This window comes from Physella acuta, unplaced genomic scaffold, assembly GCF_028476545.2.
Source record: "Physella acuta isolate Inbredline_101_S28 unplaced genomic scaffold, ASM2847654v3 ptg001012l, whole genome shotgun sequence".
Classification (NCBI taxonomy): Eukaryota; Metazoa; Mollusca; class Gastropoda; family Physidae; genus Physella; species Physella acuta.
In genome coordinates this window covers 165,500-178,463 of record NW_026732529.1, presented here as the reverse complement: position 1 = coordinate 178,463, position 12,964 = coordinate 165,500, and the positions used below count along the sequence as shown (strand labels likewise).

At 35.8% G+C, this 12,964-nt stretch overlaps 2 protein-coding genes across 6 annotated transcripts in view; one reads left to right on the top strand and one right to left on the bottom strand.

Annotated features, from left to right (window-relative positions):
- The window catches only part of LOC131954561 (titin homolog), a 74,166-nt gene extending 63,788 nt beyond the window's left edge, over window positions 1-10,378 (bottom strand). For 3 of the 5 annotated variants that reach the window (XM_059318329.1, XM_059318333.1, XM_059318330.1), the window contains exon 1: window positions 10,200-10,376. The gene's annotated coding sequence lies outside the window, so the exon portion shown is untranslated. Of the gene's footprint in view, window positions 1-10,199 lie in introns of all 5 variants that reach the window. The other 2 variants (XM_059318331.1, XM_059318332.1) reach the window with 1 other exon arrangement.
- Window positions 8,530-12,964, top strand: part of LOC131954563 (dipeptidyl peptidase 3) — a 34,875-nt gene continuing 30,440 nt past the window's right edge. The window contains exon 1 of the mRNA XM_059318336.1: window positions 8,530-8,610. The gene's annotated coding sequence lies outside the window, so the exon portion shown is untranslated. The remainder of the gene's footprint in view (window positions 8,611-12,964) is intronic.

The window sequence follows — 12,964 nt, the reverse complement described above, 5'->3', positions numbered from 1 at the left end:
AAGTTTATTTTTAAATGTTGACTGACCTCAAACATCAGAATGATAATTTCCGGTTTCTAGTACCGATTACCGCTTCAGTTAGGTGAACGAGATTTCATACATAAGTATTAGCTCTTGTAAGTCGATTTGTTTCAACTTTAGAACAATCTTTGGAAACCGAAGGGTGTAATTTACTCTATTTCCGATTTTTTAAAAAAACCTTCAGTATTCGATAATTGTATATCATACACCTCTAAAGCATATTCTAAGAGCTTTTCGCTTTTATGTGTTTTTTTAAAGAGCTGTTTTATGACAAGCTTCTATATTTGATAGTACGATTGCACACTGGAAGTGCCATTCCAACACTTACTATCATATATTAACTTTATATTAAAAATGTTGATTTCCTGTACATCACGTTTAAATTGTGTGAGCCACTCAGTCACTTCCCATTTAAAAATTGTAAATTACTAAGGGCAATAACCGATATTTATGTCCTTTACATTCAAACAAATTAGACAGCATTGAAAAAAATGAGGTTCCTTATTTAATATTATTCTAAACTTAAAAATAATAAAATTTATAAGAATCTTGATGTGTTTTTTTTTACTATTGTTACATTTTAAAATATTTATTGGTCTCAGTTTAAATAGACAACTATCAGCTGTATTAATTAATTAAGTTTCTTAATATATGAAACTTTAATAAACTAATATTTTCTACCTAATGTTTTCGGTAAAGTTATTTATTCTATTTGAGAAAAAAAAATCCCTTGAATTATCATTTAATTACACATTTGCATTTTCAGGTTGGGTTTTTTTTTTTAAAATATTTTTATATATTTAGACGTTTTGTATTAGATCTATGTATAAGTAAACCATCTTAAATGAATGAAAGTAGGCTACAAGTAAGAAAGAAATATTACTATTGTAAATATGTATCAGTCCTCACAAGCCGGTGATGAAAACTGTAATACTAAAGCGAACACACAACCGACGCTGTAAATTACATGTCTGAGGCGGGAAAAGAAAAAAAAATTTGACAATAAAGCTTAATTTAAAAAAAAAATCTTATATGGTTACATTTGTTCGGTAATGATAGTCCTATTTTACTCAACACTCATTTCATCCTAATTGGTTTAAATATTTATAAGTAGTCAATTTTCTTCTTTTATTGTATTTCATCCTAATTGGTTTAAATATTTATAAGTAGTCAATTTTCTTCTTTTATTGTATTTCTATTGTTCATTTCTAAATCTTATTATCTTATTATAAATCTTATTATCTTATTATGCAATCTGAGACAACTGATGAATTTTTTTTTTGCTTTAACTTTTTCCAATATTTAATAATTGTTCACTTTTTCTCTTGTTAAGAAAGCGTACATACAGCGCATAACATCTTATTTAATTCTTGTGGCGCTATAGGGTGCCACAGGAAATAGTCAACATCATTATGTCCTCGTATGAAGGCCTAAAATGTAAAGTAGTGCATGGTCGACAGACTTCGGAGGCCTGTAATGACTGAAGTAAGGCAGGGTTGCCTACTTTCACTATTCCTGTTCCTGCTAGCCATTGACTAGACTCTAGACTATGAAGATGTCAACAGAGAAAACGCGAAACGGTATACAGTGGACACTGTGGAGCCAGCTGGATGACCTGGACTTTGCTGTCGACCTGGCCCTTCTTTCTCACACACAACAGCGAATGCAAGGTAAAACCAACAGTGTTGCTAATTTTTCTACATGCCTGTACAACCACAGAGGAAAAAGTCTTCAAAGTCAGTGCATCAAGCAGCACTCCTATAGCATTGGCAAAGGAAGCCTTAGAACAGTGGTTCCCAACCTTTTTCGAGTGGCGACCCCCTTTTATAAAAAGTAAGTGACCCGCGACCCCCATAGAATTAAAAAGCCGAAATTAGTATGGAAATTAACAAGCACTAAATTAAGATTTTCAAGTAGACTTTCAATGTGAACTACCCTTGATAACTGTTTTAATACCATGTGTAAAATTGCGTGTTATTTACTAAACATTCGCGGTTAAGTTTTTGTTAACGCCTACCTATTTCATTATCAACATTCAATTTATTCCTTAATTTTGTTTTTAATCGGAGAATAGTGTTAAAAATCTATTCTCGAAAAGTCAATCAATATTACGTTTGGGTATGAATGGTGAATACTACACCAAAATTGTGTGTGCAGTTTTTCATCTTGCGCTGAATCATTCTGAAAATCAAAGAATTCATCTTGTAATTCACCTGGAATGCTGGCAACATCAAGGGAAGAAGAGAATGGGTAATGCGTCAATGCAGATTCTTCTTTTTTCAGCGCAGAAAAATAGCGCTGCAGTTCGTTTTAAAGAGATTCAAAATGCCCAGAAATCGCTTCTTTCAAAATGTTAATTATCTCACAAACAGATTCATCTACTACATTGCAGAGTTCTCAAACATGGCAATATTTCCAAGATTTATTTTTGCAGCTTTGATAAAAATGCCCCGAATTTATCATGGAAAGTGATAATATGCGTTCATTTTCCCTGAAGCTTCAGGTCAAGCTTATGTTGATGTTCGAATACATCTGCTAGGTATGTCGTATTAAGTGTACCAAAAGAGTCTTGTTCAGTGTTTCTTCCAGACTTTTTTCTCCGGGGGGGCACTTGAAATCTTCGGGGGGGGGGGGGGGGCGGTAAACTTTCTTCGGGGGGGGCGGACACTGTTAAAAGTATATATTTTCTATATAAATTATATAAATTTCATTTCGTTCGGGGGGGGGGGGGGGGGCGGTAAAAAAATTTCGGGGGGGGGGGGGGGGCTAAGCCCCCCGAAGAGATGCCTGGAAGAAACTCTGGTCTTGTTTCATTTGTACTTCGAAGGACAACTTGATTTCAGCTTTCAATTTCACAACACGATTTACATTTCCTTTTGACAGCCAGCATGATGTAGTGTAGAAAAGCAGAACCTCGTGATCTTTATTTAATGTATTTGCACAGTTCTTTGAAAGCTCCAGATTTAATTTAATATAAGTTACCACTTTACTAGCAATGGAGCCTTGATGGCGAGGGCAGTGGTTAGGGAGCTAAATCTTTTCTGTTTTCTGGAAGCCCGATTTTTACCAAAACATAGATGGCACACCATCCGTTCAAACCCCCACAGCCGTTTAACCCATTTTAATCATCCAGTTTCGAAAACGTATTTATTTTTTTCCATGCTATCATTAAAAAATAAAAGCTCTTCTTTGCTATCACCCGCATGAATATAGACAAAGACCAACAACAACTGCGATCACGAACTCAAGTCTGTTGATTTATCAACTTGAAAAGCAAACAATGGTGAAAGCTTGATTTCAATAAAAAATTTGTTATTTAACATCTACGGACATGTCTATAAGCCGCTGAATATATTATTAGGGAGAGATATTTGTTGCATCTTTACTGCACTGGAATCCCCAAGAATTAACTTCACCATCTTCAACATGCAGCGTTTGATGAGATTTTCTCCTATTGTGTTTTTTTTTTTTTTTTTTTGCTTGACATTTTCTATCGCGACTTCATGTGATGCTTGCACTAATGCTGTGTTTCCTTCGTGAAAACTTCCAGTTCGATCAAGTCTCTGACGTTTGCAACTAGCTTCATGTCGACGAAAGAACTCCGTATCTTTTTTGGTGTGTTCGGAATGACTCGTCTCAAATGACGTTTTAGATTTGAAAAGTTCATTACCTCGTGACTGAGAACAACTTTGTACAGTATTGAGTAATAATTGCTTCTCTATTCCATTTCCAGTGATGTTGGTAAAGCCGAATTTCAGATATTCTTCTAAATATTTATTTTTTGTTTCTCATTACTAAGGTTTAGTATACCAGTTGGCGACCCCCCAGAAAGCCCTTCGCGACCCCCAGGGGGGTCGCGACCCCCAGGTTGGGAACCCGTGCCTTAGAACAAGTGGATTCACCTACATTGGAAGTATTGTTGATAAGCAATGCGAAACAGAAGCAGACATAAAAAAATAAGACGGCAACGCAAGATGCAGTCTTTAACCTACTAAAAAATGTTTGTGGTTCTGGAGATTTAACCGCTGGAATGAAAATCGGGTAATCAATACACTAGTAAAACCTGTTCTGCTCTATGGAGCCGAGACAAAGAAAATAACTGCCATAAATAAGGAGAATATACAATTATTTATAAACTCATGCCTCTGAAAGACCCTTCGAATAATTCAGAAATGAAGTACATTGGCAATGGACAAACCAACTGCTAGCTGAAGAAGAGATCTTCTAGAGAAAAATAATTGGCCACATACCCAGAAACCTTTATCCAGCATACTAAGACAGGCCCTCACCTGGAATCCACAGGGCAAAAGAAAAAAATGGGCCGATCAAGGAAGACCTGGAGACGTGACCTGGAAGAAGACACCAAGAAGATTGGATACACATGGGGACAGTTGGAGAGACTAGCCCAGGACAGAGACGCCTGGAAAGCTCTTGTCAGCGGCCTGTGTCCCAGGAGGGGCGGCAGGCTCATCTAACCTTACACATTATTCACGTGATACTTTTTCTTTATGTTTACATATTTTATCAGTAAACCTCTCTTTCAAATTTGGAATTTGAACATTTTGTTAATAAACCTCTTTCAATAATAGAATTGACACATTTTGTTACTAAACCTCTCTTTCAATATTGAAATTTCACATTATGTCTAAAAGGAGCTTTATAGCGGTAGAGCGCTATACTGCTAACCCGAAAGTCTTGAGTTCAAATCCGGGTTCCAGTCAGTAGAATTTCCCTGAGTCGAACCAGCTCTGATGGGTACCCAACTCAAGTGAAGGCGGCTGGGAATAGTGATGACAACGCTATCTCTTCCAATACCGACATCACAGACACAGGTGAACTCTACTTCACTTGCCCCATGGACCGTCCCGGTTCGAAAAGGGAAATTTACTTTGATACTAGGAGTAAGAGACATGGGAGATAGATTTGCAGGGGATATTTTTTGTACATACACCGCCTGCGTCACGAAATGTTTCATCTCGCGAGAATAAGGGTGAAAATCAATAATTGACTTCTTACCTTAAGAGGGGCGAAAAACAAGGACTCACGTACTCCAGTATGCCGCCACCACCAAAATAAGACAAATATATAAAACGAGCCGGACCCGCAGCGTATCATACGCCGCTATTTAGTTGTTTTATTTTCTACTTTTCAGTAATTCATAATTTGTGAATTCGACAGTACCAATGCTGCCCACTGAAAATATTTGCTTTAAAACACTAACCCCCCCCCCTTTCCCCTAACCCCGACCCTACACCCCCCCCCCCCCCCCCGTGAAAGCAGCCTCCTCTTAGTTATTTCTTAGTTTACCTCCTGTAAGTTTAAAATCGAACTAAATTATCTGCCCCTAATAGAAACCCGGCTCTACGGCTATACGATTTGTAAACATTTAGCTTTGTAACATTTAGCGTGACCACAGCTCACCAGACAATGTGGGGGTGGGGTGGTAGTGATAGTGATAGAGAGAAAGAGAGGGGACTGCAAGGAGGCGCTTGCAGCTTGTTTTCTAACGGCTCCCAGAAGAGAATTATATATATAAATGAGTTTTAAATGCAAGGGGTCGTTCACAATGCCGAATTTACGTATAGGTAAACTTAATAAGCCCCCCCCCCTCTCCCCAACCTTTCTTAGGTTCCTCCCAAAAGTTTTTTTTTTAAACCGTGGTGGGCATTTTTAAAAAGAGCAAATATTTGACACTCCTGTATAATACGGGGACTTATAAAGGATCCCTAATTTAAAAAAAAAACAAACCAATGGCATTATCAGTTAGATTATATCCGGTCCTGTAGTTGTTACACATACATTCTTGTCACATTTGATCACAAAAAGTCACCCCCCCCATTAAAAAAATGGACGTCAAACCTTAGTAACTCCAAATGCAATTTTAGCTGGGTAAATCAGGTGCCTTAATCAGATTTTATGATAATTTTAAAATGCATGTTTAAAAAAATGTTAAAGAAACGGCTAAGGTTCAGATTTTAAAAATAGCTATTTAAATTCCACCCAGTGTGACGTCACACTTTCTTACCCCCCCCCCCCCCCCCCCCCACACACACACACCTCCCACCAATTACGACCCCTCACCCCTCCATATATGAGTGTGCTGTCAAGAAAAAAATCACACCAGGCATTGAAAAAAAAATATCAACTTATGTCAACATTTTAACCAGGTGTGCTTAAAGTAAAATCTACAACACCAACACCTACTAAGAAATTAAACTTTCAGTATCCCCCTACTCCACCTCCTGCCCCCCCCCCCCCCCAACAGACGACAAAGCCGTTGTCAAAACAAACTATAAACGGTTCAAGCTGAAAGTGGTCGCGATTTTTTTAAATCGGCTCTCGCTCTTACAATCAGCACAAAAGTATTTCATTGCCTTCTGAAACTGTATACATTTTTTAAGGGGTAAAAGGGGGGGGGTACTGGAAAACATTAACGTGTTGGCCCTATCTTAAACACGGCAACGCTTCATTGGTTAGTAAAAGGCCGGTATATCGCCGGTTTTGTAAGCACCGACCTTGTCTATTTTAAGACGGTGGAGACTACCCTTTGAGCAGAAAAGTGCCCCATAAGCTTCAATTTGTGTTTAGATTTGACGAGTATTTTAGTTGTGTCTGTGTGTGCGAGAGACAGACAGACAGACAGAGAGACAGACAGACAGACAGAGAGACAGAGAGACAGAAAGACAGACAGACAGATAGACAGACAGAAAAGCAGACAGACAGACCAACCTACCGACCGACGGACGGGCAAACGGACAGACGGACGGACAGACAGACAGACGGACGGACAGACAAACAGACAGACAGACAGACAGACCGACCGACCGACCGACCGACCGACGGACGGACAGACAGACAGACAGACGGACGGACGGACGGACGGACGGACAGACGGACAGACAGACGGACGACGGACAGACACACACACACACATAGATACGCAGACAGACGCGGCTACAAGAAGTCTCTCCGTCACTGAAAAGTAACCTATATTTACAAGTGAGAGAAGTGCTCGTTTTTTCTTTACGGCTACCATGTGCTTTTACTCGCTCGGTACAATTTTACAATTTCATGTACCGCATAACCCTGTCGCACATACCTACAAACAATCACAAACGCAACCGTTTTGGTTCTGAGGATATTCTTGACTAGCCCAATCGTATCGATTCTCACATGATGTTTTTTAACGTGTTAAATAAATAGTTCGGTCCTGTGCAGTTGATAAGCTTTCGAGAGCCCATTGTTTATATGTAAGGAGTGTTAGAGATAAGACGTAGCTCAACAGAAAAGCTCTGGATGTTGTAAATTATTCATAGGCTCAGCGTTATAATATATTGTTACACTCGCTGAGAGGTTCTCAAACTCTGCCACACCAGTCTACGATCTAGTTTTTTTGTTTGTGTCTACGATCTAGTTTTTTTTTCTTCGCTGTTGTAAATTATTGTTTATTTTTTTGTTCTCTATGGAGATCTGAAATGTTTCTTTCGAAATATATAAGAGTTTTATATTATAGGTTACGCCCTATGTAGCTAATATAACATATTTTCAGGTTGTTGTGTTGTATTATAGTTGAGTTTGTGGTAGTATAGGGCGATGTTATATAAATCAAAGAAATAAAAATTTGAGTTTTTGTAGTACCAGCGTATGTGGGTGTGGGGGAGGAGGGTATCCTAGCAGTGTTTCTTCCAGACTTTTTTCTCCGGGGGTGGGGGCACTTGATATTTTCAGGGGAGAGGACATTTTCCGGGAAGGGGGGGGGGGGTGCCGGACACTAGTAAAAGTATATGTTTTCTATATAAATTCCATTTCGTTCCCGGGGAAGGGGGGGGGGGGCTAGAGGTATTATACAAAATGACAGGATGGGTTTTACCGAAATGTTATATAACTTTGTATAATAATCGAATCCAGGTGAGGGGGGGGGGGGGGGGGCTTTTGTTTTTAGTAATGTATTAAACTTGATGCTTTTGTTATTAGTAATATATTGTAGTAGATGCTATTGTTATTAGATCTAAGAACGTATTATACTTGATCCAATAAGGGATGAATTAAACTATATATAAAAGACATAGTATTATGTCATCTTTAGTGTTAATATTTTTACGAAAAACATCAGGTCTTCTGTCAAGAAATTAATACAACATGATTTTGGTTATGCTTGAATCAAACCGTCAAATAAAAAAACAAAAAAAAACAACAAAGCCATAAAAGATCTTGAAGTAGGTTTAAGACATATTGCATACGTTGAAGTTTTAAAAAAACAGCACATGAATTTGTGTGGGATTTTGTTGTGTAAACGAAACAGGTGATTATTTGTACGTGTAAATTTGTGTTTAGATGTTATGAACTTAGGGTATTGATGTTTATGCAATTACGGTATTTTGTTGAGCAGATACGGTGTTTTGTCATGGACCACAACAAGCCCACTTCTTGATCCCATCAGACACAGATTAAACAATGCTTCAGCACTTACCTAGACTCTATATGATGCTTACGTTATCCAGACTTTAAAACACTGGTGTCACAAAAAACTGATTGCTCTTTGTGTTAAAAAAATCCTAGAATACAGGTAGACTACCAAGACAAGGGCAGGTATGTCCACGTTTTGTTGTTCTTTTTAAGGGTTACATGTATGTGGACATGGCTGATAAAAATTGTAATTTCCTTTTAAATTAAACTTTTTTTGCTAAGTTCTTGATTTGCCACTTTATGCCTAAAACCGCACGACGTAGCTACCTACAACTTTTCATTGAAAGTTGAGTGTTCTCATTTTTACCAATTATATATATATATATATATATATATATATATATATATATATATATATATATATATATATATATATATATATATATATATATATATATATATATATATATATATATATATATATATGTATGTATATATATATATAGTAGTGTATATTTTAAATACAAATAGAGTACCGATAGTTTAGGTCCACCAACTCTTTATGTTTCTCAGGTCACCGTTTATCTAATCTGATACTGAGTAATTGTAATGTCATACAAAATCGTTTTAAAGACGAAATTGGAATGCATAATATGTTTCAAAGGGTGCAGATGGCTTGGTGCATTTTATAATTTTTACGTAATTTTTACGTAATATTTTAATTATTTTTTTTTGCTGTTTTTAAACAATATTCAACTCCTCCAATTTAAGAATTACACTTTTTGTTATTTCCCCTACTTTGCAATTATCTCCCATTCAGCCCACAATGAAGATTACAACGATATCTTGTAGTCATTAAAAAATACTTTTACATTAAAATAACGCTAAACATGTCAAATAAATACAGCCACGCTAACGCGTCAAATATATATAGCTACGCGAACACATCAAATATACGCAGCTTTAATACTTATAGGTAGGTTCCAATAGAACAATTTCACTGCGCGCCTTGAAAAGCGAAACCCTTTTTTTTTCCTCAAAGGGAACTAACCCTTGCACTTTACCGCGCCATAAATCATCGCCGTTGCTAAGCGCGTCTAAATTGATACCAGGAACATACAAGCGGTAAAAATTGGCTGCATAGAGTAAAGGCTGCAAAACATATTACAATACAGACTCACATACACACCACGATTTGATATATTGGGTTTAGTAAATGTATTCACAGGTCATTAAGCACGCATTTGAATGACATAATTTTAAAACGAAATTAATGCCACATAAACTGTTAAACACTAAGTTAATCTGCAACCATAGATCTTTTATAGCCCATTGTCCAATTTTTATTTATTCATAACATTTGTTTTTAATTAAATAGTTTCTGAATTCATATTATATATATAGATAAATAATCAAATAGTAAAAAGTATGTTACTTTATCTTCAAATTATAATAGTAGGCGTGGGCCCTAATTACTTACAATGATACTTATAAAGCCAAGCCGAAACTAACTATTAAAAACTGGATGTACGCCGTCAAACTATAAAACTTGTATCGTAAAACACATCTTTAGTATCAAATAAAGTTGTTATATTACTGTAATAAACTGGATGGCTTAGTAAAAAGTAAAAGCTATAAAGTAAGCACATTGGCGTCCCTAGCAACATGCACTTTTAATTTCAATACATTCGGAATCTTTACAATATGAAGTTTAAATTACACTTTTTAAAGAATTTTTAAGTTAGCCATTTAATCAGTTAGCAACAACTCACATAAATATTTCCAGTGGAAATAACTTGTATCGTAAACTTCTTTTAAATACTCCGTGGTTTCAAAGTTTTTGATGTAAACACACCATTTTGTTGATCTCTACGCGCAAGAGAAAAAAAAACTAAGAAAGGCAACTCGCGGTCGAAGCGCCCCTCGTCGTCTGCTCGTTGATCACTGGTATTGGAACGCGAAATTTTTTTCTAAAGTGCTGTATTATGACATGAAAGCGAGATTTGGCCCTATTTGTATTGACTAGTAGTAGATCTCTAGATATAAAGGGAGGGATCAGGAATTAGTTTAAAATTTGTTATTTAGCTATTGGGTTACCTGGATTGTCTTGTTGGAAGGGAAGCAAGTCATAAGTAGGAAATACACTTACAAGGACTGGTATATTAATAAATAAAATTACCATTACATTTTTTAAAAATCTCGTTTTGTTTACATATCCACTTATCTCTGTTAAGTAAATGATTGGAAACTATACTGATCATACAATGGTTGCAGAAACCGTACAGCTCTACTTCACCTGATCTATGACCATACGATCTCGAAACAATAGATAACCTAGTTCTAACTTGCTAAACCTGAAACAAGTGACCTTTTCTTTGTGTTAGGGTCGTGATTAGGAATTAGGTAACTTTATGGGACATAATACTTGTATGTATAAACCTACGTTAGTCTTTTGTCAGCTTTGGACCTTGCGAGAAAGTGGGACCATCTTGTTTAAATTTATTTTAAAAACCTACTGTTTCTTTTAAACATAACTTTTTAGTAATAAAAGTATCCATCACCCTCTCATATCTCTATCAATGTATATATATATATATATATATATATATATATATATATATATATATATATAATTATGTCACGATTGGTGTACTCCCTATATTATAATGAAATTAAAATGTATGCCTAAAAAACGTCAAAGAGCATATTTAACCCCTCCCCACCTCTTCCATAAAAAAGAGCATTCAATTAATGATTTGATAATCCCACCCTTTTTTCAAATGCAACTTTTTTATCTGCTGACGAGCCAGCGGGTCCACAGCCATAACAACAAGGCAACACACCCAGAAACACAAACATACTTTAAGCGGGTGTATCGAAAGGCTCGGGGAAGGTTCATAGAAAACTTCATAATGGACCGAGGCGCAGAGCGAGGGCAAGAAAAACGAGAGCCGTGAAAGGGTTAAGATCGATAACTTTATCAGTTGGGGGAAGAATGTTTTATTGGCAGCGATAATGTATCTGGCCTAAGAGATCATACGTCGATTAAATTATTTAAAAGTGAAAACGGCATGCGTGGAAATGACGTAGGCCTTACGTTTAAGAAGGTCTATTCATAACGATAGTAAGGCCTGCTAATTAAGATAGTAAGGCTAAATAAAGCCTTGAGTTGGATCGATTTTGTTATTCCTAATATCTTTAGGCTAGGAGACTTACATTTTTCAAAATGCACGCAAAACTTGAAGGAGACAAATAAAGCTGTTCTGCTAGTAAAGAAGAACTATATGGTTATGTTTTGGGCTAGGTGTCTTATAGATGATACTCCGTTATATCAAAGTGCCTTATTCGTTGCTTACTTTGACGCTAAAAAAATTCTAATTACAGGAGTACAGAAATATTAATCATACATTGAACTGAAAGATACGTTTTAATTGCTCCGAGTTTGGTAAAAAGACACAAGTTTTGAGTTTTTATCTTCACCCCACCCTCCCCTCAAACTTTCCCCCCCCCCCCCACCCTCTAACTTTTCTTAGTATGTCGATGAACTATTTTAAATAATCATTTAATAACGAGCTGTAAAGTGATCCCCAAATCTTTGCAATGATTAATACAGCTAGATTACACAACCCTTTTTATCGGCTGGGTTAACTTGGTTCAATATGTTCTATAGTGTCAAGTAAAGGGCGATAAGCAGTAAAAAGGAAACGCGCTAAAGAATCGCCCATTTGTTGATTCAACAAACACAAAGGAAACAACGTTATCTATACGAGTTATTCCGCCTTTCGTACCCAGTGGGGCAGCGAAGTTCTTTTTTTTTTGGGGCGAACCCCACCTTCTCTTAATGAAAAGAAATTGATCTTTCACCTAATGAAAGATTTAGGCGACCTTTGCACTACCACTTTATGTACTACTTTCACTTTCAAAATTGTGGTATTAAAGCAAGATCCATTTTAAATTCAGAACTTTACAAAAAGATTTTTTTTTCTTAAAAAAGATTTTTAAAAGTTATAAAATACTTTCTAGAAAAATAATTGAGCTAGATATCCATATCTTTCATTTCTAAAAGTTATCTCCCTTTTATTTTAAGACTGAATTCTTTTTAACTAAGCAGGAAAATTATGCATTTTTAAAATTTTAATCAACCAAGACATCCTTTTTTAAAATGTTTCCATCTATAATAGGGTAAAAAAAGGGTAAAAAAAAAAGTTTTAGAAAAGGCTCAGTCAGAATAAAGTATTCAGAAAACTTATGAACAACAAATATAATAATACAAAGCAATTTACAATAGTGCCAAATAAGTTTATTTAGATTTGTTTTACAAAAGATTTAAAAAAAGAAAATTTATTTTGAGACAGGAATGATGGTTACTTTAAATTATTTTTTAATCTGAACTATATTTTAGTGCAACTTTGGATCAAAAATAAATCTTTCGGTAAATACAATTTTAAAACAATAGTTTTTTAAAAAACAAAATTTAAAAGTTCCAAAAGTTCTAAGATTTAAAAAAATGATAGAAAAAATATAAGATACTGTGCTA